The sequence below is a fragment of the Prionailurus viverrinus genome, chromosome F2, assembly GCF_022837055.1.
Source record: "Prionailurus viverrinus isolate Anna chromosome F2, UM_Priviv_1.0, whole genome shotgun sequence".
In the NCBI taxonomy this organism is placed as follows: Eukaryota; Metazoa; Chordata; class Mammalia; order Carnivora; family Felidae; genus Prionailurus; species Prionailurus viverrinus.
This window is the reverse complement of record NC_062578.1, coordinates 68,383,642-68,408,704: the sequence shown is the minus strand read 5'-3', so window position 1 is coordinate 68,408,704 and position 25,063 is coordinate 68,383,642. Positions and strand designations below refer to the sequence as shown.

At 41.8% G+C, this 25,063-nt stretch overlaps 1 protein-coding gene and 1 long non-coding RNA gene across 3 annotated transcripts in view; both read right to left on the bottom strand.

Moving 5' to 3' along the window:
- NSMCE2 (NSE2 (MMS21) homolog, SMC5-SMC6 complex SUMO ligase) overlaps positions 1-25,063 on the bottom strand; it is a 216,756-nt gene that overhangs the window by 117,981 nt on the left and 73,712 nt on the right. The gene's annotated exons all lie outside the window — the stretch shown is intronic.
- On the bottom strand, positions 10,382-15,546 carry LOC125156071 (uncharacterized). Its single transcript, XR_007148463.1, has 3 exons — positions 13,670-15,546; positions 11,215-11,291; positions 10,382-10,436 (listed from the first exon to the last, which is right to left on the bottom strand). It is a non-coding gene; the product is annotated as an uncharacterized LOC125156071 (long non-coding RNA).

Sequence of the window (25,063 nt, the reverse complement as noted above, 5' to 3'; positions counted from 1 at the left end):
CTGACTCATACTAAACCATTATAATTATATTAAAAGCAAAATTACATTTACATACATGTTACCTGCATAAATTGTAAGCTTCTTGAAAACAGAAAGCATGCTTTTCTTCTTTTTATTCTCAGCAATTAACACCTTGTACAGGAACGATTTCATAAATGTCTGCTGACTGAATAAACAGATGTATCAAAGCATTTGCAAAAGGAGTAAATTTTTACCAGAAGAAAACACCAACCACTTGGCCCAACTTTTGAAGTAATCTTTAAAAAACAACTTCTCCCTGAAAAATACACCATTCTTTAATCTTTACAATACATAAAATTTAAAATAGCAAAGAAGTGCCCTAACAATGGTGCATTTTGATAGTGCGGACTCACTGCAAAAAACTTTATTTTTAAACTACCAAGCTGACTTTAAAAAATGATAATATCCATTATTATCCACTGACTACCAGTGAATATAACAGAGGACAGTGTTTCAATGAGGAAAATCCTGGTGCATTAATAAAATGGAATATTAGGCATCATTTTAAAATCATGTTTCCAAGTATTTAATCAGCTCACATTATAATGAGCGAAATAATCAGGACACAAGCCTGATCTCAATTTTGCAAGCGTGTATTTTATAGGAAAAAAGACTAAGGAAATACAGAAGATGTTAGTATGTGGCTATCTCTAAGTGGTGGGATTATAGGTGATCTTTATATTTTTTGACCCTTATATTACCTGAATTTTCTACAACATACACGATTGTTAGCAAAGTAATTTTGAAAAGACTGAATATAAAGAAATTCTAATTAATGCTGAATCAGATTTTCAAATACATAGGAGTCTTACTGGCCCAATAAGAGACCTCCTGATTTTTAGTATTAATCTCAATTATGCAGGCATAATTAAAAACCAAAAGCTAATGCCAGAGCTTAGAAAAAGATACTAATAAAAGTCTTCCTCGATTGCACACAGAAAGAGTAAGTGAGCACTGGACTAGCCAGCTGGTAGGCAGCAAAGCCCCAACTCTGGACGGGGAAAGACTCAGCTGGCGTTTCAGCTGGGCCACTTGTCAGCTGTGTGACTTGCTGTCTCTGAGCCGTAGTCACCCCACCCACAAATCAGGGGGTACCTCCCCCCACCTTCTCCCTGTTACCCAGGTGCAGACACCATTTACGAAATCTCTACTACGATGCCTAGAACACGGCAGGTGCTCCTCTGCCTCGTGTCGCGTGGATCTGGGGACTGTCAGGATCCACCTGACTGAAGATGGATGAGGAGTACAGGGGGGCTCACTCTCACTTAAAGAGAACACAAGGGGCCTGGGTGGCTCAGTCGGTCAAGTGTCCGACTTTGGCTCGGGTCGTGATCTCACGGTCTGTGAGGTCGAGTCCCGCATCGGGCTCAGTGTTGACAGCTTGGGCCCTGGAGCCTGCTTTGGATTCTGTATCTCCCCCCACCCTCTGAAAAATAAATAAACATTAACAAACAAACAAACAAAAAACTAAAGAGACTAGAAGGTCTGGCTAAGCTTGCTGGGCAGCAAAGGCTGATTCTGAAGCAGGTGCTGAGTGGCCACCAGCACTTCAGACTGAAGCAGCCATCCCGCTGGCAGATACCTCTGCGAGGGGGACAGGTCCACAACGAAGCTGCTGAGGGTGGGGATTAAGAAGGACACAGAAAGATGGCGGGGGGGGGGGGGTAGGGAGAGAGCAAGTTCTAAAAGGCAGTGCCGTCTAAAGGGCACAGAGAAGAGGAAGCCGAGGGAGAAAGCAGAAACAACCAGGCTGTCAAACAGGGAGGAGCAAGGGGGAGAGGGAAAGTTGTCCCTTCCTCTTCTTTATCTTGCCCACAAATATTCTCTCCCAACCCCAACAGCTGCATCTCCAAAATGACATCTGTATTCTCAGGAGTGACCCCCACTCCCTCTGACAGGTGGCATGGCTTCCTCCGGAGTCAGGAAGTGAAAATCTCGGGAAACACTCACGTAGCGTGGCCGGCAAAGCCCAAGCTGGCATCCCAAGCCCTCAAGGCGCCGAGGTGTCAAGGATGCCATCTAGAACCTATCCCGGCTACAGACGGGAGGGGGCACAGTGCCAGGAAAGCGGCCGTCCACCCGTCTCCTTTCTGTTCCTGAGCATCCCATGTCCTCACTTGCACTTCAACTACAAAGGATGCACTGTCTTCAATTACAGGCGACCCACGCGAACGCCCCGTGATTAGAGTTCACCATCTGATAACTGTATGGTCACCTTCCCTTTCCGGTGAATTTATAAAATGTTATTTTAGAATGTCAGGATGAGACAAGTTGAAAAGAAAGCTCACACAAAGACTGGGGCGCAAGAAATATTTAGTCAGAAGCCGCCATGCCCTCAGGGAACAAATGCCTCTCTTTCCACAGCGCATCATCTTGATCCCTGACGTTAGTTTAATAGGCAGAGAAAAAAGCCCGGGACAAAATGTTTGATTCTGGTTTTCTTGAAGAAAACTGTATGTGCTTTTTTTTTTTTTTTTAACAATATAAAGTGTGTGTACTGAATCAAAAGCGTAAATTATTGCTAAGTGTTACATATGTGGGTGCTAAGTGAGGGCAACTTCGGTGACTTCCATGAAGCTGTAACAAGTCTATTAAAAATCCAGCTTTTGGAAATCATTACTGGAAAATAAAAAAAAGAAAAAAAAGAAAAAAGAACTGCGGGTACTATGCCTGGAAATGCGTTTATACCCACCAAGCCGAATCATAATTTGCCTACAGTGGACCAAAGCTGGGCTGCATGAGGTGAGAACCACAGGGTCCTTGGAGACAACTCTGTTCAGCAAATAAGGACGGTGGGCCATGTTAAGAGAAAACCCTTTCTTATAAAATTGGCCAAGACATTAAAAAATACCCTACCAAAGAAAACAAATGTCCCCCAAAGCACTGAAACTAACACAAAATGCCAGGGGGCCTCCCTGGAAAAGCTTCTTTGCTCCCTGTCCCTGGACGCCCTGCTTCTCAGGAGGTGCTTCACCTACAGGACGCGGGCGCAGGGCCAGCTGATGGTTTTCACTTCTTCCACTTCAGCTGCAGCCATCGGGAACGTGGACAGAGCCAAGGAAGAAACAAGAGCTGCAGGGTCTGAATAACTGTTTGGTAGTGGTGACTATAAAAAAAAAAAAAAAATCGTTGGGCTGGAGGTGAATGGAGTTGACAGGACAGAATGAGGTTGTCAGAGAACTTAGAAGAGCCACGACACGAGGGAAGGAACACGGCCTTCGGATGATGGAAAACTTTACTTGGAGCTGAGCTGTTTCCAGGCACTGCTCTCTGAATGGCAGAACCCTGCACTGGTTTAAGAGTTGATTTTAGTCTCTGAGGTCATGTGAAAGAACACTGAGTCCTCAGACGCAGCTCATTTCAGGGACTGGCACATATAGCCTAAGAAAGATATGCTGGGTACGTGGTAAATCGCTCTCAGAATTAGCCTACTTACGAAGGCACTTTGTTTTAGCAACACAGATTTTAGCAAAAGTACTCCAAAATCATCACTCATTTTTTAAAAAAAATCTAATGCTCCACCAAAGAGATCCCGTTATTCCTGGTGTACTGACCCCCCACTTTCTCCTACTTATTCTAAGTGTCCTTTCTTTTTCCTCAGCAAAGCCAATCAACAAGCGGCAGTTTATGCAATGGTTAAAGGCATGGACTCTGCGGCCAGATTTCCTGGGTATGAATCATGAATATGAAGTTGGGCCAACTGCTCAGCTCTGAGTCTCAACACCTTCCTTTGTAAAATGGGAACGATACCACCATCTCCACCTCACAGCACCCTGAACACGGCTGGTACACAGTAAGTGCTCATACAATGTCAACAGTTGCTATTGGCTTAAAAAAAAAAAAAAAAGTTACTACCACAAGGTCATGACATCTTTGTACCTAGACTTTAAAAAAAAAAAAAAGCAGATGATGAGTGTATTTAATAATTTGCCTAACTGCCTCTCCAAGTGAAGACTGCGCTTCTTGAAGGCTTATTAATTTTTTTTTATCTCAAATATCTCACACATTTCTGGCGTATAAGAGCTCAATAAACGTTTGAATACAGAAATGAAGGAAAGGAACGGAACAAAACTTGGCTGACTACATATGGTGAGCAGTTGTACTACTGGTCATAGAAGTACATTCAGATTCAGTGAGCTTTTATTGAATACCTACTGTGTGCTGGGCCCCGCACGAAGACTTTAGGTTATCTTTGTACATTTCTATGGACGAGACCCACCTACACAACTGTAATAAACACAGAGTGGCTACTGGGCTATGCTGAGATTTATCTGGATTAGCCCTTTCAGCTTACAGCCTGAGAAGCGTTGGTTAACTAGACCTTGAGTTAATTTTCCAGCCACACAAATAACTCGTTTATATACCTCCCAAACGTAGCAGCAGAGGGTCAGTGTGACCACGACACCGGAGAATGCTACGGCACGACCTGGCAGCCTTCGCATCTTAACCTAGATCCTCTAGATCTAAGTAAGGCAGGATGATGGAATCCCTTTGGGATACAAAAAGCACCTTGGTGATATTTTTAGCACTCACAGGGTCCAAGCCAGAAAGCCCGGCTTTAAAGGTTCTCTTTAACCACAGAATAAGGAACTACATTTCACACTCAAGGTTTGGCAGCAACCCAGTTTTCAAATGTTAGGTTTTCATGAAATCACCATATGTCATAGGGAAAATTCATATTGATCTCAGCTCTTTTACTCTTTCCTTTATCGGGAAGAAAATTCTAAGGCGATGTAAATGGGTAAGTGAATTTCAGTCTTCTGAAAGGGCTTTTCGGGTGTGGCTGAGATAGCTAACTTTGAAAACTTAGCAACACAGGATACATTATGAGTAAGTTCTTTACTTTTTTTTTTTTTTTTAAATAATGATGCTAACTCACCAGATCCTTCTGAAAGAGTCCTTTTATTAATTTCAATGAAGTCAAGTAGAGAACAAGTTGTAATATGAAACACAATTTATGCAACTATGTTGAAATTCTCTGCCAGAGTTGCATCTCCCAGTGTAAGAATTTTATGGTAAAACAGTTTCAAAATAATATCAAGCATTAGGTTAGGCTCATTTTGGTTTTAGGCTATCATAGGAAAACTCTCTTTATAAATCATTGAAATCCTAAGGCAAAATGATAGTGCCTTTAAATAGAAAAAAAAACCAAACAAACAAAAAACAACCCATGTTCCCACAGATTATAATAAAAGAGTTGAAACTAAGCCTCAGTTGAAATTATACTGTTAGGCAACTCCAAAAACTAAACACAAAAACATGTTAAAATAAAAGATTGCAACACCATGGGAAAACCAATCTCATATATATAGTTTTAGATTCTCAGCCATCCTGACCCCAGCTCAGATGAGACCAACTGACGATCCTTAATAGTTTTCCTACAGTTGGCCAACAAGCTGTTCACTCTCTCCTCAGCCACACAGTTACTCGGGGGAAGGCATGCGATATGTGTATTTAAAGGGCCAACAGAAATCCCGTGGGTGGGTTTGGTCTGCCTTTCAAAACCAATGAACTTCCCATTATATAATCTCTAATAACAAGAGAGAACTTTACAGGTCATACACCCAGCTTAACTACAAGGCAGGCTATGTTACATGCCTCACCACATTAAAAAAAAGAAGAAAAAGAAGAAAAAAGAGGAGGAGGAGGAGGAGGAGGAGGAGGAGAGAAGAAGCTTTCAGGATGGCACATTTCCATCTCATCAGCTAATGTCAGAAAATTAATGACTCCTACTTGGTAGTACTACTAAGCTCGTTTTTTAATAATGATTTTCAGGAAGTATGATGTTTTTGATCAGAAAAGCCCAAGCATCTAAAACAAAACCTCCATGACATTTTATTAATTCTTTAAAAGATAAAGTAAGTCTTTTAACCACAGGAGAATTCTGAGAATCTAGCTTTTCCAGAAAGCCCAAGAAAAATACTTCAGTTTCACCATTCTCAAATTCATTTGACTTTGAAACAAAATAAACATATTACTCTATTTAATATCGTTGCACAAGCGAATTCACAAGAATGAAATCTGTTCAGAGTTCCTAGAAAAAATGTAGCAATACAGGCTGCCAACTTGTTCAATGTCAAGCTCTAGGCAATATAGCAGCACTAGCAGTAAATGACTCAGAGTGAGTCACGCTTAAGCTATTTTTGCTTTTAAAGTACTGCCAGGCACTGTGTTAATATTCAACCCAGAGTAAATTTAGCCCAACAAGAAAACAAGTGTTTCCATGGCTGCTTCTTCACAGTGTTTATGGTATATATGCAGCCATTAGGCACAGGAATCCAGCCAGATAAATTAAGTAGAAATGCTCATCTTTCATTTACATCCAGGCTTCGGAACACTGGAAACACTAAATGCAACTCAGGCTATTCTTCCATCTGCTTCTATCTGCTCTTCCAGAGACCAAACAGCCAATATATAGAGAGTACAGCATTAATCATTCATATAAAAGTCTGTGTCATTAAAGTACCTTCAGTGGATTGCTGTTCATGGATTTCATTTGGCTCCGTATTAGGAGGCATAACCGGTCACATGTCTCTGATGGTACAGCCACAGGAGAAAACAACACTTACAAAGTATCTAGCAGAAACAGTAGAAAACGTGGTCTACGGATGTCAACTGGAATCATTATATGGTATCATGTACAGTGAATGATCAGAGTCTGGTAACGTAGTAATGTGAACACTCAGAAGGTGTGCAAAAAACTTTGTGGGAGATGAATGGCTAGCATCTGATCTGAAACTATCTCAATTTTTCAGAACATGCTAATTTCTATTACAAATGCACATGGAGTTAAACTTGAGTAGCACAATGAATTAGAAATAGATGGTAGGATGGGGCACCTGGGTGGCTCAGTCGGTTAAGCATCCGACTTTGGCTCAGGTCATGATCTCACGGTTTGTGGGTTCGAGCCCCGCATCGGGCTCTGTGCTGACAGCTTAGATGGAGCCTGGAGCCTGGAGCCTGCTTTGGATTCTGTGTCTCCCTCTCTCTCTGTTCCTCCCCTGCTCGCACTCTCTCTCTCCTTCTCTCAAAAATAAAGATTAAAAAAAATTAAAAGAAAGAAATAGATGCTAGGACTTTTCCCTAATGAAACACACCTGTCTGTTTATAGCTCCTTGGCATGTTTAGACTCCTTGGCATTACTGACAGACCCTATGCTACAGTTTGACAGAGTGGTGAGGTATTTGGCTCAGTAAAAAATATGAAAGCTAGCCATCTCAGCACCGGTTTTCAAAGTAAGATACATGCATGCACTGTGGTATGCAAAATCTTAGAATTTCTATTTAAAACTTTTACCTAAAAAATGGAAAAAAATATTAGGTTCCACTAATAATGTACACACTGTATGCAGAACATGTATAAATATACAAAATATCGGGAAGCGGACGCTCCTTCTGATAGGGGAGGTCAATGGAAAATGCACAGAGACCCCTGCTTTAAGGAACACAGCCTCCTGAAGGAAGGAGCCTTCTCTTCCCTTCATGTTCTATTCCAGTATAGTTTTTTACGTGTACATGGTCACTGGCATAAAGGAAGTACAGGGGAAAAGGCTAGGTCAGCAAGCAACTGGAGAAGACAGAGAAATGGGAATGTGAGCAAGCCAAGTCCGGAAGACAGCCGCACAAAGTACCTTGGTGCAGCTGTAATGACAGGACAGAGCAGACAGTCACACAGCCTCATCACGCTCTGCACAAAAGCTGACCAGTGCTCTTATCAAGACACCGAGAACCACAAAGACTCTCTGAAAATGATCATGGAGGTTCAAAAGCTATTTTCAGTGAAGAGCTGGGAAAGCCTAGCACAAGTGTAGTCACATAACGGACATCTTTCGAAACAAAACACGTGTTTCTTGGAGAACAAGTGCAAACAGGGTTCCTTGGTGCAAAAGATGGAAGCTCTTACGATAGTCTCTAACTTGCCTGAACGGCAGCGTGAATTCCCACGGAAAGTATCTAGTGCAGGGGTCGGCATATAATAGGTGCTTAATAAAGCTTTGCAGAACAAACAGATGGAATACAAAACTGCATACCCACAAACATCGAACTTAAAACCCACGCAGTGTAAAGCTCTGTATTTGTTACCTAGATGTTTATTGCATAGGTAACTTTTCGAATCTAAAAGCCCAAGGGACCACAACTTATCAGAATTTTCTGCTTTCTGAGTCCCTGGATCTCTGGTTTCATTAACTCTAATAGCTCTGGGATTCTACTCATCTTTACCTGAAAGCTTACCTGAGTGCAATATAAACAAGTAGTTAAATGTCCACAGAAGGAACATAGTAAAATCTGAGCAGAAGCAAAGATGGCGGGGGGTGAATAGTTGAAGCTTGAGATTCTCAGGGCAGCGAAACTATTCTATGTGTTGTAATAGTGATTGCATGACATCACGCATTTGTCAGAAACCCACAGGCCATCTGATCCAGTAATTCCAATTCTGGGCATAAAAAAATTGAAAGCAGCGACTCAGGCAGGTATGTTTATACCAATCTTCATTAGCAGCATTATAGCCACGAAGCAGAAACAACCCGAGTGTCTACTGACAGATGAATGGATAAACAGAATGTGGTTTATACGTACAATGGCATGTTATTCAGCCTTAAAAAGGAACGAAATTCTGATACACCCTACAACACGGATGAACCTTGAAGACACTGCTGTCCCAAGTGAAATAAGCCAGACATACTTATATGAACGAGGTACATAAAAGAGTCAAATACACAGAGACAGCTGAACAGTGGTTACCAGGGGTGACGCAGAGTTACCGTTCCGTGGGTACAGAGTTTCGGCGCAGGATCGTGAAAAAGTGCTAGAGACGCATGGTGGTGATGACTGCATAACAATGTGAATGTAGTAAACACCACTGAACCAAACGTGGAAAAACAGCTGAAATGGTAAGTAAATGTTAGAAATATTTTACCATCAAAATCCCGTCCCAGAACCGTGCAATACAGTGACCTCTAATGTAAATGATGGACTTTAGTTAATAGTACTGTATTAATATTGGCTCCTCAATTATAACAAATACACCACACTAATCTGTAAGATGCTAAAAATAGGGAAATGGGGAGGAGGGGAAAGCATATCAAAAATCTCTCTACTAGCTACTCGATTTTTCCGTAAACCTAAAACTGCTCTAAAAAAGAAAGTCTGTTAAATAAACAAGAAAGAGCTAACCAAAGGAGGCTGTTCTGTAGCAAAGTCCTTTTTTTTTTTTTTTTTTTTTTTTTTTCCACGTAGTGCCCTCTACTGTCTCCCCAGAGACCTTCTTCCTCATCTGGGACCCAGAGCCCCCACGACTTAGCCTCCTTGCCTATTCTGATCTCATCTCATACTCGTCCGTGTGCACATTAGTCCCAGAGGCCTGGACTCTGCATTCTCTTGCCCCACGGCCAAGGATGCTATTACTATTCCCCAGTCTGTCTAACTCACTACGACCTATGACTTGTCTTGACCTCACTGTCTGTGTATATTCTGGCTGCAAGTGGCCAGCCTACTACTGACCCTTGGTACTCTAAACCTTGATACAGTTCCCTAATTCTGTCTGCTAAGCCAGTGTTTACCTTACTGTAAGGCCCAACCCATCCCAATGGTAATTAAATCTGAGGAGTGCTGGGGGGAAGGATACTGGTAGGAAATGGTACTAACATTCACAAACATTTCTTAAAACAGAAATAAGAGTTCTTTTTCTCCCCCCCCTTTTATTTAAGAGTTCTTTACTCGGTGTGAAATGCTTCTCTACAATGCTCTGAGGGGCAGGATTTTAGCTTACCTTCCAATCTCCTGCATTAATTCTATGTTCACAGGGTGGCCTAAACATAAAGCGAGAACTACAAACTTGACTGCCTACCGGGGAAAGACACTGAAAGTGAACCAGCAGAGGACAAACACGAATGGTCAGAGCAGTGACTCAATGAGAAGCACAATTCTTACCTAAGTGCATTTTAAAAACAACAAATCTCAACACTGTGCGAGCCAAAGAAAACTTACATTTCAGGCTAATGTGGCCTACAGACTTCCAGACCTCTGTGTGCTTTGCCAAATGGTGCGGGGCAGAGAGGGGGTGGAGAGGGGGAGAGGGAGGGGGAGATGGAGAGGGAGAAAGAAACAAGAAAGGGGAAGTATGAGCGCCTTATGTAGACTCTACTATTTAGGACAATAAATTTGAGCTGAATCACTCAATAAAAATGTTTATTTATTAAAAGACCAGAGACAAGCTTAGGCCTACGAAAGATATGGGCGTTCAAATCACATTTCAGAACAGCTAACCCTCTGGCCAAGTGAGAACGCAATTAGTAACATGACTGGTCTCATGCACGCTGTTGAGATGCAGACAGCCCTGTGAAAGGACATTCTTCTATGGGCTTCATTTTACCTCCAGTCTCCTCGAAGGGAAAATCGTGTGGCAGAGAATAAAGGCTGAAAAAGAAAAAGAAAAGCACAAATCTCCAAGATTCCTTTCTCATAAAGGGGCCTACTCGTACAAGTAAGGAAGTTCTTCTCGTCCCTATTCTCTTTTTCTACAAGGGAACTTAACTATGACCAGCGATTATTTATGACTAAATGCAATTTTTGGATTAGAAATATTGTTACACATTGATCCTAAGATTAATTTTTTTTTTAACAGATTACATGAGGTAAATGGAACAAAGCCTCTGCATGCCTACCTTGCGCATCTGACTTAGCAGATGAATCAGGACAAGGCACACGGGGTACAGGCCTTGGAGATCAGAAAACAGGCCAGCATTTCATCAAGCCTTGCCTCCTCAGCCAGGTGTTCTGTGCAGCACATAATATACAACTGTAACCCAACAGCTAGAAATGCTACTTTAATAAAGGAAGTATTCGGATTCTGTGAATCAGTACTTTCTAGCCTACCGTGTCTCTCTCTCTTCACCTGATGGACCACCCGAAATTTACAAACTATCTAACATGTCAAAATACTTCAAACTCTCGCAATGACCTTCAGTGGTCGCATATGGAACCTCTGACCTGAATCCTTCCTCCCGTCAAATACTTCAGGCTGGCTAACAACCGCCCTGCCCACCCCGTTCTTCTCACTTTGCTGTCTGGAGAGGTGGTATCGTAGCCTGGTTATGAACTAGGCCTCCCGGCACAGCTCCCACCTGGCTCTCAGTGCCTCAGCTCTGCAGGGGCAGTCTGTTAACCCAGCCAAGTCCCTCTACTTCTTCATTACCCCAAAAGGGCATCTTTCGAGAGATTCTTCCTCCCACGTTCTCAGCCAGAGTGGATCCAGAAAGGTTTTATCTAGGCCTTAGTAGGAAACAGACCATAAAATCTTATTGGTACCTTTAAGTGAATTTGTGTTAGCATCTCTCACAAGGTAAAAGTCAAAAGCAAACAGGCTGGGTTTGAGCCCTGAAAATGATTGATATATAGAGTAACAGATGCTAATAATGTTCCTTAAAATATTCAACACAAAGGCAGGAACTAGTGTAAAATATTTAGAAAGCCATAACCCTCTCTTCTCCAAAGTGACATGGATACATTCTGCCCACTTAGGATCATCAATCTATAAACACTCCCAGAGCACTGGGTGTAACTGAGGGGAAACAACACAAAGACGCAGAACAGCATGACTCTATTTGTCACACCCAAACCTGGAAGTGACAGGTACATGCTCATGGGAAAGAACGTCAGAAACAAGAATTCTCCTGAAAGTTAAGAAATACAGAGTCAATGCAAATATCAGATGATCTGATCAGATGATCAGCAAAGCACTGATAGTGCAAGGGAAATACACGGAAATGTTCGAAAGGATAACAAACATTAGAAACAGAATAAGAACAGTTTATCTGGGACACATAAGTGGCAAAGGCCCAAAAGGTATAATTAAACTTGAAGTGGCCAGTATGTAGTAGACGGGCTCTCCCACACATTGTTGATAGAAATTTAAACCAATATAATCTTCACGGAGGGCAATTTGTCCTCCACAGGACAAGCAAAAAATTCACATATGCTTTGACCCAGCAACTTCACCAGCATTTTTCTTACAGATGCAGACCTACTTGTGTGGAATTTTGTCTGTGGAGTGTAAGACTATTGCAGCAATGTGGGTAATTGTCAATTATCCTCATCATCAGGGAACTGATTAAAAATTACGAGCTACCGTGTAGTCATTAAGAAGAATAAAGAAGCCCTATTTGTACTGATATGAAAAGAGATCCAAAATATTCAAGTGATAAAAGCCAAGGAGAACAGTATGGCTAACATGATACCATCGAGAGACATACACAGACACAGAGATATTTCTACAGGGATACAAAAGGAACAGGCAACAGTACCTGCCTCCAGGGAGGCAAAGACCCTACTTTTCATCACATAGTCTTGTGTACTTAGTAAATTTTATACTATATGCATATATTACCCAATCAAAAAGATAAAAACTTTAAAGAAGGGCAGGGAATATATGTGTGTATTTAATTTAAAAAAATTTTTTTAATGTTTACCTTTATTTTTGAGACAGAGAGAGAGAGAGCATGAGCAGGGGAGAGGCAGAGAGAGAGACGGAGTACATAGAATCGGAAGCAGGCTCCAGGCTCTGAGCTGTCAGCACAGAGCCCGACGCGGGGCTCGAACTTGTCAACTGCGAGATCATGACCTGAGCCGAAGTCGGATGCTCAACTGACTGAGGCACCCAGGCGCCCCTTTAATTTTTTTTAATGTTTACTTATTTCTGAGAGACAGCAAGAGCAGGGGAGGGGCAGAGAGAGAAGGGGAGACACAGAAGCTGAAGCAGGCTCCAGGCTCTAGGCTGTCAGCACAGAGTCCGATGCGGGGCTTGAACTCACAAACCGTGAGATCATGACCTGAGTCGAAGTTGGACGCTTAACCGACTGAGCCACCCAGGCGCCTCTGTGTGTGCATATTTATATAGAAGAAGTGCTACAGAAAGGAGCAGGCTATCTTGAGCAGAAGTGGGTAGCAAAGGTTTCCCACAGAAGGCACTCTGAGTGAGATGTGCCCCGAGGAGGGGGGAGATGGAGGTGGCCAGGGAAGGCTGCGACTTGCCCCAGAGGCCAGACTGCAGAGGGAGAAAGCCATAAGAAGCCAGTTTTTGTCTGCAAAGTGGCTCAGAAAGAGAGATGAACATTACACAGACACTGAAAAGCTACTCCCTTCCCCACACTTCTCTTCTAGTACTTTCCTTTTAATGGGGCATGTGTATGAATGTACAATATAATCCAGCCACTTACTGAATGTCTATTAGGAGCCAGGAATTCTGCAAGATACTGAGGACATAAAACTTAGTAAGGCCCAGTTCTTGTCCTCAATGAGCTCTCTATCTGAGGAAAATGCAAAACTTAAGAGAGGAAGGATTCCAGAGAGAAAGGCCTGACTTTCAAAGGAAAAACAGTGATAGACTAGCTACTGATGTTTGTGTCCTGTAAAGGCCACTCAAACAGTGAAACACTGCCTTTGATTTACCAAAATAAAAATTACGATTCTTATATTCTATTATTAATTACACAGGTAAGTTTAGCACTTTGGCAACCGGTGTATATCTAAGTATTGTACTATTCAGTTGGCAGTAAGTAAAATGGATTATAATCAATCCTTCTCCTTCTCAAAATAGTTTAAATTGTTTAAACAGGACAAAGGAGAACAGAAAGACTGAAAAGCAAATTTACCTGTCAAAGTTAGGAAAGGAATCTCCTCAATTTCTTTCTAGCAGCTCAGCTCTTATGTCTGTCTGGACACACGTGCAGAAAGTACCAGCCAACATTACTTAATGGGGGTTTCCTTACTTTGGTTAATTTTGGATTTCCTTATCAACAAGAACACACAATACTTGTTTCTAGTTTTTAAACCAATATGACTACAGAGCGCTGTTCAATGAAAATGAAAACGTTCAGTGCCCTTATGAAGTAAAATAAGCATTCCCTACAAATTTTCCAACCAAACGACACAAATATCTGATAAAAAGATTAAGCCCTGGCACCATCAAAGGGAAAAAAATTTGCCAGCCATCTTCCCAGCATAATGTTTTCTATAGTCTTCCTACTGTATTATCTCATGCTCTTTAATATTTGCCACTTTAAAAGGCTCTCTCTTTAATTAAATAATTATCTTCTTGGGAAAACACAACTCAGTCCTAAATTGAGTAGGATTTTCGCCTCTCCACTTATTCAAATTCTCCCTCTTCTTCAAAGTCTCGTTCAAAACTCATTTTCTCTATGAAGCCATCACCTGTGGTTTCAAAGCACTCTCCTACTCAGGTGTTAATTATATGAATCACACATCCTGGCAGTTGGTCATGTGCCTCCTATTCTTTTCCTAACTCAATAGCGCTCAGTTCATATTTCTCTCATGGAACTTATTATTTCGCTTTGAATTACAGTGGTTTTAAGTATCTGTTCCTCTGCTCCACTAAAAAGACTAAGCCATGTCCATCTGTGTACGATCTTTGATTAAAGCCCAGTCCTTGACACATTAATAATATATGCTTCTGGGATTGAACGGGCATACATTTTGCTCATCCTATAAGAATACAAATTTGTTGAAAGATTATGCCATGTTTCTTTTTTCTGTGTTCATAAATACCTATCCCAGTGCCAGGCACCAAGGAGGCACTCAAAGCTATTCAATAAATATTGTGCAAGTAAACCAGTTGTAGTCTAGTTTTACTTATGTTAAATTATCTCTTCAGTTGCTTTGGTATCTGAATAAACATGTCCCTGATCAAACGGATGACTCACAAAAGTGAGGTTACTTCAAATACCCTTCGCTTCTGAGAGCTGCATATTGAGAAGAGACGGTTAGTAACACACACACACACACACACACACACACACACACACACACACACACTGTTCCAGTAGTTAAAATCTGGTATTTGAGTATTCGAAATGAACAAATATGAACTGGTGTGGGAGGCTGAAAATCTGGCCACGGTACTTCTGTCTCCTCCCATGGAGAGGAGAGTCTGTTCCCCCACCCCATCAATCTGGGCCACCTTGAGATTGCTTTGACCAAATGTCTGGCAAAGGTTACGCTGTGCAATTTCCAAGCTGGGGCCTCCAGAGACTTTCTGCTTTTGCCTTGAGGCTCCTCTCTCCTTTCTGCCTCTATGTGAACCTGAACTAGCGTGCTGGAGGATGAGACCACAGAGAGCAGGGAAAACTGTCCTACCTGAGGGTGCCCGAGACCAAGAAGCTCCGAGACACTCAGGCAGCTGACTGCAGACGTGGCAGTGAGCCTAGATGGACCAGCAGAAGAACCACCCAGCTAAATCCAGCCCAAATGTCCAGTCCACAGAATCACAAGCCAAATAAATGGTTATTTTAAGGCACTAAGTTTTGGGGCGGTGTGTTCCACAATATTAATTTCTATCCCATAGCAGCTTCAGCTTTACAGCCAATGCAAACCATTCCTAGATGTGTCATGTTTATTTTTAAATATTCTTAAAATTCTAATTGTTAAATAAAATATTCTAGTTGTGATTACAGCACAACTCCTGAATAAAAAGTAACTGCTACTACCAATTTTTGATGGACTTTTTAAAACCTGTTCTCTATTATAAATTATTACACCTCATTTCCATCCCCCTACCCACTGTGAGAATTATTTAAAACTACACAGTGCAGGGGCGCCTGGGTGGCGCAGTCGGTTAAGTGTCCGACTTCAGCCAGGTCGCGATCTCGCGGTCCGTGAGTTCGAGCCCCGCGTCGGGCTCTGGGCTAATGGCTCGGAGCCTGGAGCCTGTTTCCAATTCTGTGTCTCCCTCTCTCTCTGCCCCTCCCCCGTTCATGCTCTGTCTCTCTCTGTCCCAAAAATAAATAAACGTTGAAAAAAAAAATTTAAAAAAAAAAAAAAAAAAAAAAAAAACTACACAGTGCATTTCTTGTTTACAAAACTGAATAGAGGAAGTCAGGTGTGAGCTCCACTCTTCATTGCTTTAAATACCCGTATCCGGAAAGGCCAAAAGTATTTGTTAATACTTCCAACAGAAAGTAGAAACACAGAAAATAGACAATGGCCAATTCCACACCCCCAATCTCATTAGATTATAAAATTTAGTTTATGAATTTTGAGACGTGAAAAATATGAATAATTTTCCATTCTGGACTGAGAAGTTTGTGCATCCTTGGTAACTGGAAATTCAACTAAAAGAAGCAAATGATGTCAGGAAGACAAACTCTTTCTCCCTTTAATGCTTTTGGCCCATTGCCCCTCGGTCCTCCTTCTAGCCACCTGAAGGTTCCTTGCTGGCTCCTCCTTTTCTTCCTCTCCTTGCTCTTGGACTCTTCTCCTTGTGCGGCTCATCTACTCCGCCCTCCAACTATCACCTGGGAGCATGTGGAGAGCCTTTCTCTCCCTCTCTCTGGCCATGGTTGGACATCAAAACTTTCCTAATTTCTAACCATTTGTCAACAATCTATGCCAAAACCCAGCACCTTAAACACAGTATACTCGACAAAATCATTCTCCCACCAAAAGACCAGCAACTCATGAGACATCTTGCTACTTTTAATGGTATCACCTTTTCCCCAGTTACTCAAACTAAAATCCTTAAAGCCACCTTCAACTCCTGATTCCCCTGTGCTTGTTATTATTTTAAATAAGTTGACAAGTCCTCCAGATCTTACCTCTGCAACACCTCTTGCATTAATTCTCTTTCCCTATTCCCCTGCAGTAATTCAGGATATGGTTAGCACTTGACTGGATCATTATAACAAGACCTCTTCCCTTCCCAATTTATCCTATAGACCACAACGAGATCTACCTTCTTAGAGTCAGAATCTAATCAGATGGCTCACCTAATGAAAAACTTAACACTCCCCATGACTTATTAATTAAACTGTCTTATTCAAGGCAACAAATAACTTTATAAATGAGCCCAGTTACCCTGGTAATCTTAACTCCCATGTACTTACAGTCTAACTGGATTACCTGCTGGTCTTCATGCCCTGTGCCTCTTTCTACTTCATTTCATGGCTTACAGTATTTCCTTGCCTGGTAATGGTGATCAGACTACATATACAGTATCTCTATTCCTCTAAAATTTAACATGATGAAACATTTTCTAAACATTTAATTTTTTTGATTAATGACTTCACAAATCTCAATTGCTTCCAAATTCCAAATATCACTGAGAAATATCTTTGCATATGAAATGCATTTACATTTTGGATTATTTTATTAGAATCGAGTCCCAAAAGAACAATTACCAGCAAAACATTATAAAATCTTGACACACATTCTGTGCCTGTAATACTCAGTTGACAGAGTTGTCTTAAATTACCATTGTGTTATCAAAGCTTAGCCTGATCCTCAGATGTAGTTGGTGTGTTTTATTAACTACAATGTTGGCATGTATAACCTAGAATTCTAAAACGCTCCTCTCAACCTTCTGCTCCTTGAGGACCTCCTCTTCTCCAACTCTGACCTCCAGCCTATGCAATTATCAGAATTCAGCCGTAGGCCATTGGCCCTCAGAGCAAAGCCAAAGAATAGTTAACTGCTTCTTAAAGCTTGGAATTCTGAAAACATAATAATACACTTTCTATTTTCAGAGGTGGGGCTATGGCAGGACTTGCTAGTCAAGTCAACTGAGTCAGCCAAGATGAGAAAGTTAATGTATTTCAGTCAAGTATGTCTGTGCTGGCATGTACTATCACCCAAAGCGCTGCATAGAGAATATTTTATTTAGGGGCGCCTGGGTGGCTCAGTCGTTTAAGCATCTGATTTCGGCTCAGGTCACGATCTCACGGTCTGTGGGTTTCAGCCCCGCGTCGGGATCTCTGCTGACAGCTCAGACCCTGGAGCCTGCTTCAGATTCTGTGTCTCCCTCTCTCTCTGCCCCTCCCCTGCTCACTCTCTGTCTCTCTCTCAAAAATGAATAAACATTAAAAAAAAATTTTGAAAACCCAATATTTTATTTAAAAAAATTTTTTAATGTTTATTATTCTTCAGAGAGAGACAGAGCACAAGTGGGGAGGAGCAGAGAGAAAGGGAGACACAGAATCTGAAGCAGGCTCCAGGCTCTGAGCTGTCAGCACAGAGCCAGACGCGGGGCTCGAATTCACAGACCCCGAGATCATGATCTGAGCCGAAGTCGGACGCTTAACCGACTGAGTGACCCAGGTGCCTAGAATATTTTATTCTAAAGGATTGTTTTAATACCTCTTCAAGTATCAAATAATAAATCGGGTCTTTTAGTACTGGCTTCCACTCTGCACACTATTCAAACAAACAATGAGCATATTTCAAAGCCACCATAAACTGCTTCAAATTCTTCTTGTAAACAACTGCATGTTCGAATCCTCCTAATTTTTGATATCCAATATCACTGTCCAGATTAAAACTTCTTTCAAGATCCCATGTTATAGATGTGCACTTATCCTACCTTGGGGAAGACCCCCCCCCCCCTCCCGAAGTCAGTGATATCTGCATTTAAGGTAGAAAGATGGATTTGTCCTAAGCAAGTGACAAGAGACAGAGACGGGGGGCGGGGGGAGAGAGAGGGAGAGAGAGCAGAGAAAGCAGTATCCTCCACAAAGCGATCAGTGAGCGTGAAAGTCCGCAGGTAAAAGAGAACACAATACCCTCTGGAGATGGCAAGTGTCTGGATCAAAGCGGTGAGCAGAGTGGTGAGAGAGTGAACAGAAACCTGGTGCCACAAGGGTCTTTTTATTCTGGAAGGCTCGGGGAGTCTCCAGAAGACCACGTGGCAAACAACCATGACCCTATCTTAGGATGATCCATCACTCCGGCAGAAACTGGCAGAAGGCAAGTCTGCTGCAGGGAGGACGTAGGAGGCTGAGAGTCAAACTGGAAAGAGGGCAGCAGTAGCAGTGGGAGAAGAAATGGAGAGAAGACTGGTAGAGGCTTTTGGGAAGGGGACTAGACAGCACATCTGTCTAGGAATAATTCCTATTCCTCTCTTTGTGGAAATAATCTTTTGCTTTAGGTAAATGAAAATAAAACCACTGTGCTCTGAAGCAGAAAAAATATATACCTAAATAAACTACCACTGTATTTTCTTGGCTCCACATCAACAAATGTAAAAAGCATCGTTAACTTAATAATGTGTGAGGAGGGAAGTCAACGCTACCACATAACAGGAGAGAGGGCTGTGAAGGCTGATGGTCAGGGAAGGAATTAAAAGCTCTAGAGTCTAACTTGGAAATTTCCTACTTTACGCAACTAGAATGAAGTCAAAGAATAGCCCCCACTTCCCGGTCCCCCAGCCTCCTACCCCGGGGGTGGGGGTGAAGAGAAAGAAAGTACTTCTCATCAGTGAGCACCCAGTGGTGAACACAGCCTCCTACCCCGGAGGTAGGGGGGGAAGAGAAAGTGGGTGAGAAGAGTTGCCAGGAAGTCTGGGAATACCCCCTGCCAATTGGCAGCCACACTTTGGACCCAGACTGCGGTCATCAGCCAGGTGTGCTAAAGCAATCTGGGTGAAAAGGGACACCACACCTTGCCCCATCCTCCCATTCCCAGGACCAGTGTGGGTCACAGTGTCTGCTGTGGAATATTTGTTCCCTGGAGAACATTCATTCAATGCCCCAAGTATATATGAAGCATTGGTCCCACGCTGGGTGCTAGTCTAGGCACCAGAAATGGTACCAGTCAAGGCAGACAAGGACCTGCTCTCACTGAACTGACATTCTAATCCAACTGCATGATAAACACGAAGAATTACATAGTAAAGAAAACTGATTAGTGCATCTGACCCTGGGATCTTTATTATCATTATCTCTTTTTGAGAGAGAGACAGAGGGAGTGTGGGCAGGGAAGGGGCAGAGGAAGCAGGAGGGGAGAGAGGGGGGGGGGAGGGAGGGAGGGAGAGAGAGAGAGAGAGAGAGAGAGAGAGAGAGAGAGAGAGAGAGAATCTTAAGCAGGCTCCACACCCAGCATGAGCCCAAAGTGGGGCTTGACCTCAGGATGAGATCATGACCTGAGCTGAAATCAAGAGTCAGACGCTTAATCAACTGAGCCACCCGGGTGCCCCAGATCTTTATTATTTTACCTAAATAAATAAACAGACCACATTTATGCTGAAAAACTCTACTCAACATTTTTCATCAACCCTCTAGTTCACTCTCTTGTTTCTTCTCCAAAGTTTGCATGTCAAGCTCTAGGCCCTGCAATCACAGGTGACCAGTTTCCTTTTTCTCTCACTCCCGAGACATTAATTATTTCCCTATGTTCCTCGAACCTACCACAGTGCTCTGCATACAGGAGGTAACTGTTTACTAAAAAAACAGAATTTAAAATAAGTCACTGGGTGATCTATTAAAAAAAAAAAAAAAGCTAAGTAAATAGGTTGGCTCAAACAGCAGAGCCAATTTTCTCCAGTTAAATCTCATGTGTATACATAAAAGAATCCCTAACACAGTAAAGGAGCATGCAGCAGTTAGGGAAACTTGCAGCTCTATAACATATGCTCCATTATATTTGTTCATAACGAATGTATTTCACCAGACACAGGGTGGTTCACTACGTGAAAAGCGTCGTTCCTTACACTTCACTCCCTGCTTCGCTATCAAGAGATGGTTGCCAAAACCAATATTGTACTGAAAAGTGATTTGTTACCTTTTCAACATGTTTTTTGTTCACACCCTTGTCAATGACAGAATATTACTTAACTACTAAATAGTCTAACAATATTTTATCTTTCATTTAGTCTTTTAACACTTTAACAAAGTGACTAAAACACTCTGAGCTTGCTTCGTTGCATTTCAGAATTTATGCCAATTGCTAATAACATAAAACGTATGTCCTTTAAAGTAAAAATTATTGAAGTAAAATGCCATTAAGCAAGTTTAAAAAGATCAGGTTAACTAAAATATGGGGAGTATTTTACAGTTTATAAAACACTTCCACTTTTCATTTTTAAATATGATTTAATCCTCACACAGCTCTGTGAGCTAGGAAGCATTATTATTATTATTATTATTATTATTATTATTATTATATTACTCATACTTCACAGAAAAGTAAAAGTCCATTGATCTGATTAAAAAAACACAAACTATCACTTGGTTGAGCAAGAATCTGAATTTCTATTTTCAGATTCCAAATTCTAGATCTTTCCATGGGTTGGACAGTTTCTACCCTTAACACTGTTCTCAACATATCTAGGTGACTAAATACATGAGTTTAAGAGTTAGCAAGAGAATACGATTTCCTGACTAACATAAACTTTAGCGAATGTAAGGACAGTACTTAAAATACACAAAAATGATCATTATTAAGGCTATCAATTATGCACATGAATAGATACCTTTCAGAACTACTAAGAATACAAGGAGATGCTAGCAAGGTGCCGAAGATTAGACTGTAAACCCCATGAGCACCAGGACTTGTATTTCTTGTTCACTGCCCTATTCCCAGCGTACTCAACAAACACTTGCCGAATGAATGAAGAAGTATTAACATGGAATACAAAAGTGAGGCTTTCAGATATAGAAGAATGAATGAAGTTAATTTATATCAAACCCAGGAGACCAGGTGCCATCTAAGTCATTAGGTTATTCCTGAGTAATCTGTAGGTAGGTGCCTATAACTATGCTGTGCACATACGGCTCCTGCCCTGTAGGTAATAAACTGTGTGAGATCTAGAATTAGAAGTCAGATATTGAATCCTCTAGAGTGCCTGATTAACCAACCTTTACTAGATGAGTTATTTTCAACCCTGTCTGTACATTAGCATGATACCTGGAGAACTTAAAAAGAAATGCCTGGAGAGCCCTATTAGATATCAACTAAATCTAAATCTCTGAGAGTGGGGACAGGCTGATTTTATTTTTAACGTTCACATTTGCTATGATACCCAGTGACAGGTAAGTGCCATTACTATAAACCAATGGTTCTCAAACTCTGGTGTACAGGAGACCTGGAGGACTTGCTAAGATTAACCCCACCCCCAGAGATGCAGATTCACGAGGTCTGGGGTGGTGCCTGAAAATGTGCATTTTTAATAAATTTCCAGGTGACCTTGATGCAGGGCTGAGAAGCACACCCTAAGGTTGACTGCTGCGCACACCATCTACAATGTCTCTGGAATTAAAGAATAAATGTAAGGGATAGGTGAACAGAAAGACATGAAAAAATATACAAAATTTACATATTAAAAGAACTTCATGCTCAATACCACTGATCATTAGAAAAACATAAATTAAATCCATGATGAGACACCCCTACATACTTATTAGAATAGCTAAAATTAAAAACAAAACCCAAACAACCCCAGTGCTGGTGAGGATGCACAGCAAACACACCTCTCCTGCACGGCTCAAGGGGACACAGGGGGGTTCACCATATTGGAAAGCAGTCGGTCAGGTTCTCAGAAGTTGAACGTGCACTTCCCATACCAGCCCAGAGCCCCATGCCTGGGTATTCATCCAGGAGAAATTAAAACTGATATTCCCATAAAAACCTGTACACGAATGTTCTGTAACACCTTGATTTATAACGTCCCCAAGCTGGAAACAAGTGAAATGCCCTTCGGCTGGTGACTGGACAAATAAACTATGATACATGCATACAGTGGAGCACCAGTCACAGTACACAATGCAACCAGCCACGGATATTAACAACACTGTGGCTGAATCTCAAATGCAGGCTGCATTTGAATGAAAGAAGCCACTTAAATGGCTGCATATTGTATGATTCCATGTATGCAACATTCTGGAGAAGTTAGAACCGTACAGAGAAAAAAAAGAAAAAGAAACAAAAACAGTTACTGCCAGGGGCTAAAAATGGGGCGAGGCTTCGACTACAGAGGGCCGCCCCTTGTATCATTATACACGTCTAAACCACCACAAAATGGAAATGACTGCAACCTCAGGAAATAATAACTTGACAAGACAACTCTTTTCTTAAGTATGATGTACGTCGTCCCCAGGACACATGATTTGGTCCTTCCCATTCTAGGTTCAGGCTGCTTTCTGAGCATGGACGGCATCCCACACTCTCAAAGGAAGCCCCCAGGAGGAAAAAACCACCCAGGGCTCACAGTTTGTGTTTAAACTTGCCACTGACTCATTTCACCCTTGATAACTGAACCTTTCTCTCCTAATAACTTTAATTATAGCCATGTCTCATCCTAAAGCTTCCCTTTTCCTCAGGAATGTATTTGTTAGCCTTGTGACCTCCTGACTGTGAGACACTGCGTAAACATGTCACCTCCCCGATTCAGTCTGCTAAAAACAGAGCCTGCGTTTTTCGTGCATTCCTCCCTCGCATGTGGATGTCGTGAAGACTAGGAGAGATGATGTACGGGCACGGGGTTACTGTCGTGATGCTTGAAATAAACTTCATGGAATTTGTTCTGAACTTGTAAGTACAATAAATACCCTATTCCTCTCTGCCGTAACACAGCAACTATTCACACCGGAAACGGTATCCTTAGGCACTATTTCCTGAGTGTATTGCCAAAACCACAGGACCTGGAAAAGGAGGACCTGGGTCTGAATCTCACTACGTAACGAATTTTGTGACCTTGAGTCAACTGCTTCCCTTCTGTGAGCCCCACTTCAAGTACCTGTTTCTCTAGGGCATACTTTGAAGACAGTATGAAACACATAAATAAACTACTACAGAATGTCTGGTATGATTCCCGCTCTCTGACCTCTGCTTGGTAGACGTGACCAAGCAAGAGACTCACTCTCAGCTGGATGAGGCAGATTCCCCCAGTGTCCTCAGAGTACGGCAATGCAGATCTATGACCTGGGAGATTCAAATAAATTGTTCACTACCCAAGAGTCTTACGACAAATCAAATCTTCAAGAGATAAATGAAACGCTTGAAGGGAGAGAAAAACCAAATAGGCACGTGTCTTAAAGAGTTAGTGTGGTACGCAGGGAAAAGAGCACGGGTTTTGATGTCACCCAAACCCGAGTCTGAATTTCAGCATTTATGATCTGAGGGAAGTCATATTACTTCTCTTTGCACATTTTCTAATCTGTAAAATGGGTATAGTTATCTTGTAGAGTTGTGAGAAATAAATGGTAAGGTAGACAAAGTATGCAGGTACCATACCCTCTGCACGGGTAGGCACTCAAACATTGCATCCAGTTATGCATTAACTCAACAAGGAATCATGAAGTATCATATACATCAAGCTCTTTATGAAGCGTGCCTATCACTTCGACTATTCCTATTTTCCAAAAGGACTAGGGCAAATCTAAGGTGAAGGCAAAGCAGATGGTGTCTTTACTGCTCCGTAAAAAGGGCATTTCTCACTGCCAAAGAGCTCCCTGATAGCTTAGTGCCCTGATTAAAACACCACAACAGAATCAATCTAATTTGAATGCACTTTTTTTCCTCACTTACTCAGTTATTTCTTTGGTACTGAAAATCCTGCCTTAATGTAAAACTTCCTGGAAAGTAACAACTCTATGAAACAGGAGGAGGAGGAGGAGGTCGGCTACACCTGGCCCTAATGCTCTCTTTTTATCCCTGGCGTCTCTTGTCTTCTGGTTCCACCGTTTACTAGCTTTGTAACCCTGGGCATATCACTTACCCTCTCTGAAGCTGCTTCATCATGAAGATGGGAATGGTACCGCTTAGCTTCACTGATGCAAGTAAGGATGTACGGGAAAGAGAAACTACATGGGTGGGAAACACAAAGCAGAAGGGGAGAGAGACACAGAAGGGAGTCAGACAGACACTGACTCAGAGAAGAGGAAGAGGGAGAGAGGCAAACACACAGGAATAAAAAATTTGCATGGGACAGAAATCTCACTCAATGAGCATAAACCCTTAGTCGGGGTTGTAATCCAGCCTGAAAAAGTCAGTCTCTGTTGTGAAACTTATGATTTTTAGCATTTCCCACCAATTAATGGTCATCCAGCAAGTAAATGGGAATGGCTTGATCAATATCATCAAGGAAAACATGAAGACCAAGTGAGGGCCACAGAGATGATAAAACTGTCTAAGGAAGAGCCAGCAACTTAAGTTTGCATTAAATGCTTAAATGTTCTAAGCAGTCACACTTAAACAGAGCCATACTTAATTCCTAAGCATGGTGCTGCCTGACACTGAAAACTGTGTATTAGCATATACACCAT